Below are 7,479 nucleotides of genomic sequence, written 5' to 3'. Positions count from 1 at the left end.
CAAGCACATCAGAGAAAGATGAAGATAATTTGATTTATAAAAAGTATTGTGATATTCAATAATATAAGTAGCATGCAACAATTTTAAAGCTAAAATAAGAAGACATGCAACCATCCTTCAAACAAACAATATGTGAGGAAGCCAAAAGAGCAATATTGAACAGCAAATTGTTTCTAGAGAAAATAAATACTTCAAATGTCATAGCCAAAAATGAAATATTGTAATAATAGAAAATGTAGGCCCCTTCTTTCTTTTGAAGATGAAAGTATTGCCCAATCAATATAGGAAAGTTAATTGGGAATCCAAGGGATACCACAAAAGCTACTAACAAAATAAATGTTGCAACTTCGCAATGCTACATGATCAGTCCAAGAACCCCAAACTGAAAAACAAAAAGAAAGCAAAAGGGAAATAGATAATGAAACCCATTCTGAAAGAATAACTTTACTTATTTAGAACTTTAAAAGACAAGCAACATTACAATCACTTTTAGAGTTAGAAATTGATATTTGAAATCTCTATAACCCAGAGAAGCTCATAACAAATCTATCGGAAATTTGGCAGAAAACCCTGTAAAAATAACAACTCACGATGACTACAATTCCATCTCAGAAAAAAAAAAAAAAAAAAAAAAAAAGGAATGGTCCCCCAATACGCATCAAGATATATGAAAATATAAAATAAGAATAAATATGAAAACCTAACAATCATTCAAACAAAGAAAAACCAGATTTCATAATATCAGACAATCTATAAGGGAAATTTGAATATAAAAACAAAAAAACCCTACAATCAACCTTATAAGTGTTCATGTGCAGAGAACCCCCAAAAACAAATTCGTAAAAAAGGAAAATACAAACAACAAATTGTGTTTACCTGATTCTCCTCTATATCTGAATATCCAAGCAGTTAAAAATAATCATGGGATTGTTAATAGCTCCCACTCAAACACAACACATAAGAAATATTATCTCAGCATTCTCATGCCTGTGTCATGAGGTAGTATAGCAAGTCTCATATATAACGGACAGTGCCTGTGATGCCATTTTACTGTTTATAAACTTATTACTGTATATTTTTGCTCCTTTCATTAGTTTGATTACTTCTACCTTTCAATCACTAAATTATGTCTCGTGTTTCATCTTTTTAATGCTCATGTTTCCTGTTATTCCAATCATAATATTTCAATGACTCATCATGTTGAAATCAAAGTCTAATCATGTTATCCAAACATAGCCATATTTTTCATATTTGGATGATAATGCATTTCTCATATTTCTTCCAAACATAGCCAAACAGTAGTTACATCTAAATACTACCCAAACAGTACAATCTAGTCTTAACACGATGTTTCAGAAAAAAATTTGGATCAAATCAATGATGAATGGTCCAATGATGAATGGCCCAATGATTCATAGTTTTGCAGAAAACCAAACCCTCTAAAAAAAATCATGAATCTCGCTCCAAAAAAAAATTTCTTAAAACTAAAATACAAACCACAAAATCATAGTACCTAATTTTGATGAAAGCACGTATTACCATGATCATTTAGCAAAAAGAATTGATCAAATTGATGAAAAAATGGCCACCAAAATCTCGAATTGGTGGAAAACCCTAATCCGTTAAAAAAAACACCAAATTTCATTCAAGAAATTCACAATCTGGTATTTTTTTGGGTTCAATCCAACCCCAATCAATGTTTTATGGACCTAAAATATGATTCTCCTACATTATTCATCCAAAAACAATGAATTTTGATGAATTTTTATGTTTCCAACAGCTTTTTTGCTGAAAAGGGGAAGAACATCATTTTACTGTAGCGAGTTGCCATTTTTTCGATCAAAAAATGCTGCTTTGGCTCTAGAACAACACGATTTCTTGTATTTCGTGAGAATTAGCACGGGATGGCCAATTCTCGTGTTGACTCGAACAATTCCGGGTTGACTCGCCGGTTTTGAAATCACTGGTAAATCCTTACAAACCAAGTGATCTTATCCACATAACATGTGTTAAGGAAGCTTAACAAGATTGATATCCTAAAACACTCCCTATGGTCCTTGGTCCTAGGTAATCGAGGATTCTTAACTGATTAGTAGTCACATAAAACATGAGTCAACTTATGAGTAACCAAAACAAGATCAATGATGAATGACACATCTTCTATTGAAATATTTCAATACGCATTGTTTTCCCTTTTTTAACAAAATTGTTTACTTGATATATTTTTACAAGCAACAATTAGAAATAGCATGGCAGTTTGGTATGATTTTCACAAAAAACTTGGAGCACCTTGTAAGGCCAAGGGGTTTTCTTAAAACATACCCATTGACCTATCTTTTTCAACACAAATGGCCCAATTCAATTTTCAAAACACATACTTAATCTTTGAATATCATTTTATGGCATTCACCTTTAATCATGTCTAAGCCACAAAGAGAGTCATAAAACTTATCTATGATTTTATCCAAAACAAAAGCACGACTAAAAGATGGCTATCAAACCGTAAATATCTAAAAACATACATTTTCTTGACAATTTGGAGAGCTTAAGATGAGATCATCGTCTCATGCAGGACAAACAACAAAAATGGGTTTTATCGGAGCATAGTAAAATGGGTACAATACTCTTTTGTGCTACACATTTTGAATGAGCCATACCCATATCTCATGCTTGATGCTTACGTCGTAGACCTTGATCAAAACACCAAAACCATATCTCTTATGTTGACTACCTTAAGTGTCTCACACAAGTACAAGGAGGTACATATATTAAAGGTTATTCAAAACCAGCTCTTTCAAAATTGTAGCACCTATCAACTAATACCCTTGCTGTCCATACATATACATAGAGCAATCCAAGGTATAATAAAAGAAAAGCATATGGATATACATTATGGAATCCCCTTTCTCTATATGACCTAACTATATATGTGAGATAGACATCATACCTTTCGGCCACTCAAGTCATATAATGTGGTACATGGCCTCCCATAATCATTGCTTTTTGAACGCTGACTTTTATAGCCCTGGAATAGCACACAATTAATTGAGAATTACTTGGTCATCATTTGCATATGTCAGAGAAGCATACAATTCTTCGGCCATTGGATTCTCCCTCACATAGCAATGAGTAAATATTTTTTTCTTGCCATCACTCCAAAGGTAACATTTTTTTCTTTTTGCTATTGGTCTTTTTTAGTTTAGGCTGCTTTCAAGTCTCTCTACACATCCCTTCATTGCCAAAAACAAAAAGAAAACATTATGCCTTGTACAAGCATTTCATATAAATCTTCACTTTAATTTTATGTAGTTTTCAAGCTGAGCACCCCTCACATATAGTTTTATAATTCCTAAATCCGTTATGACCTCACTATAAAATTTTATTATCATGAAGTAGACACATAACAAGTAACTTAGAATGAGCCTTAAAGATTTTCGATCAATGGAAATACAATTAGTGACTTCACATGTTACACATTTGGCTTTATTGCCTAGAAGAAGGTGAGCATCCCCTCATAAAAACATAATTTCTCTCAACTCACAAAGAATTTCTCTCTCCAATATTTTGAGCCTAAAAATGGACTCAATAATAAAAATAAAAATCAATGCTAACCCCAAATCACACCATTTAGTGGGTGTATGAATTGGAGATATCCACATTACACTTCGGCTCATGCAACAGAAAAAAAAAGATGAGCATCCCTTAAAAAAACAGTCTTTCCCTCAATCCATAGAGATTTAACCCTCAATATTTTTTTTGAAAACTTGACTCAATATAAAAATACAAAATTATGGTATGAGCGCCAAAAAATATTTTTCAACAACGGAATAAATTTGTGACATTCACGTCACAACACATATCAGACTACATAAACTTAGGACGATCCATCTCCAATAAACAATCTTTTTTATCAATCCACATAGAGTTTCTTTATAACATTTTTTTTGTTTAAAACTAGACTCAAAATGGTAGAATCAAAACTTAGTGTGATACTTAAAAAATTCTTTTAAGAAGAGATATAAGACCATGACATTTAAGTCACAAAAATAGTATTTGTTGTAGAAAACAACTTTGAGCACCCTTTAATAAATTAACAATATCTTTCAAACCACTAGGGATTCCTTCATATAATATTTTTTGTTTGAAATTAGACCCAAAATGGGTAAATTACAATTAGATTCCCTCCAAAGAGAAAAATATTTACTTGTTGAAAATACTCATGGAACGTAGAACACAATTTATGGATTCTGTGGGCTCAGGACTGGCACCTCTCAATGATGACTCCATAACTCTTAATCGCCACATGATCTCCCATTGAAAATTTGTAGGGAGATATTATTCTCAAAAAAAAAAAGATACAAATAGAGTATGACCAAGAAAAACACCTCATCCTCTAGCTCATATCAGTGTGCCAAAATAACACAAAAATCTTCATCTGCAGAGTATTTCACAGTGTTCGAATCACACCAATATATCTTCTGGAGGTGCATCACTTGACAATGTGATCTAGCACAATATGTATAGTTTAAATTTTCCTTTATTCTTCTTTTATTCTACCAACTATATCACTCACAGATGTCCAAGAATTATGATTTTATTGAAGAAACAACCCCAAAACAAGAATAGGATTCTCACTTGTTGCCACTTTCAAAACTTCTTTGATTACATCAAGCAAAATTATATGAATAGAATTTGAGAACAAGAAAGCACAAGATAACAAAAATATCATGATAGATGCTAAAGGATTACCTCAAATGTATGAGAAACTATATTTCTGTATATTTGGACCTTAAACCCCCATGGAAGATGTATTTCAGAGCTTATTGAAAATGTGAACAAGAGCCCCAATTTATAAGGTTACAAAGTTGTATACTACTAAGAAAGTAACATATGTAGTGGACTGCCTTCTTAATATGGGTACTCTCTATGGAGTCATGTTTCAATAAGTACAGTTGGACCTTGGATTTCGGAGTTGAGAACAGTAAGATTCAAAACAAATCAAAGAATCAAAACACGACTCCACAGAGAGACAGATCAGAGAGTCGAAACACGACTCAGTGACCGTTTTGCAGATGGTGCAGATCCACCGTTTTTAGAGGCCATTTTTAGAGGTGGATTTAAAGACATGTTTCAGATCCGGCTCACCAAAGGTTTGGCATTAGCAGAGAGCATAACAACAATGGTTTACCTAAAGCAATGGGCAATAGCAGATGGCTTATAGAACACAAAGATCAAATTTTGTCCATAATAGACAAAATGATATAATAATGATTGATACAGCTCAGGTGGTATAAGAAAAATAATATGGCCCTTCAAGGTTTATATAAATAAAGAAAAATATTTTCACAAAAAGAATACTTTTGCTTATGCAAAAACAAGGAAACCACTTTGACGGTGCAACAGATAGAGAAGGGGCACCTAGAGAGAAAAATGGAAGTTAATGGAAGAGAGAGAGTAGTTGGGGTAACGAGAGAAAGTTGGTCTGAAGAGGAGAGTAGCTCGAGATAACCCCAAATCCTGAAACTTAAAACTAAAAAACAAGATAAATCTGCCTCAACAAACTCAGAAAAAGAAATTGAGAGAGAAAGAGAAAGAACCAACTCCAACATAACAAATCAAGATAGAGAGAGAAACCCTACGCACCAAACAGAGACCCACATGAGAGAGTAGATAAGAACCAGGGGATGTTCACATAAGACGTTCTCAGATCAGAGGATGTCATAGATCAAAACTTTCGTACCTCTTGGACTAAATCGCATACTAGAGAAGCCCAAGAATGGAGGACAGACCTAGGTTCCGATGCCAGATGAACAGAGAGGTGCAATCACATTTAGGGCTTCACTTATCGGAGAAACTGGAAACAATACTTGATGCTTGAGATACAAAATACCAAATTGTGACTCTGCTCAATGATCGAAATAGAACCATGCTCTGATACCATGTTATAAACTGTATTTCTATGTATTTGCGCCTTAAGCTACCATGGAAGATGTATTTCAGAGCTTATTGAATATCTAAATAAGAACCCCAATTTATAGGGTTATAAAGCTGTGTACTACTAAAGAAATTAACATTTGATATGGGTACATATAAGATAAAGAAAAATATTGTATCAACAAATAAGTGTAGGTTTCTATAATTTCCACACAAAGGACATGGTACACCGTGCATCAGTTCTCCTCCAACATTGACGCACGAGATATTGGTCTTCATTTAAATCTAATAAGTAGGAAGTTTTGGCTAAACACTCAAAATACTAGAGCACAAATAGTTGGATAAGGTCTCTCCTTACTAACTAGTTCGGGACGTACCCCCCCTTTTTCTTTTTCTTTTATCTTTTTGGATTCAATGATAGAGAAAAATGAGAGTAGAGAGAAGATGGCATGCTACCCAGGAGGAAGAGAGAGAGAGAGAGTCAAATTAGGGTATCAAGAATGACCCACAATAAGATTTAGTTATAACTCAGAGGCTAGTGTTTTAGGAATTTGGATTAGAGATTCATCCTTGACAGCAGATCATAGGTAACTTATGTACTGAGAGATCTTAGTCATTCATTATTTAAATAAGTCATTATGATCAAAAGGAAGGTGCTAGAAACCTTATTCATCAGCTTCATTAACCTAATCTCATCAAATATTTTTATAGAGAAAAAATATTATGTACTTATTTAATTTCAATCAATCTCTACACCTTCCCATTTTAGAATAAGGCAAGCTTTCTATACTTCTCCTACAGCATAGAAGTTCTATCATCCCCCTTATCTAACCGTCCATTCTGAATGGAGGGCTAAGATTGCCCCAATCACAATGTCATGTCTCTACACTATTGTTTTTTAATTTGTTTTTTCTATAAACTATTTTCACACCAAATTTTGGACGTCCATTCTTCTATTAAACTTGCACTAGTAAAAAATATAAAAAAAATATTTTCAATAAAATAAAATGACCAAAATACCCCTAAAAATTTCAAGGGGTATTTTGGTCATTATATTTTATCGAAAACTTATTTTTAATATTTTTTATAGGTGCATCCCAATGAGAAGATGGCGCGTACTAAATTTTATATTCATACAATTTGTATTTAAAAAAACTAAAAATAAAAATACTTTGAGACATCAAATATAAGATCGAGCGGTGAGCGGCTCTCTTGAACAAAATTGGACGGATGGATGGTAGGGGAAGGATAGAACTTCTATGCTGTAAAAGAAGCATAGAAACCTTTCCCTTTAGAATAATCAAACTCATTATATAAAACATTTCCTTTTTAATTTCAAATCAACTAGGTGGCTTCCTTGGCAAGCCACACAACAAAAGGAAATAGAAGATAAATGGGGCGTCCCACACATACTAGGCAATGTGGGCTCCATGCCCCTACTAATGGGCACATATGTGATAGCCCCTAATCAATTTTAGGCTCCCACAATCTTAAGTGAATTTTACAAAATAAATAAAACAATTTTTAAAAACTTTGTTAAGGCCA

The sequence above is a fragment of the Amborella trichopoda genome, chromosome 4, assembly GCF_054954075.1.
Source record: "Amborella trichopoda isolate Santa Cruz 75 chromosome 4, AtrichopodaSantaCruz75HAP2 v2.0, whole genome shotgun sequence".
In the NCBI taxonomy this organism is placed as follows: domain Eukaryota; kingdom Viridiplantae; phylum Streptophyta; class Magnoliopsida; order Amborellales; family Amborellaceae; genus Amborella; species Amborella trichopoda.
This window is presented reverse-complemented; position numbering follows the sequence as displayed.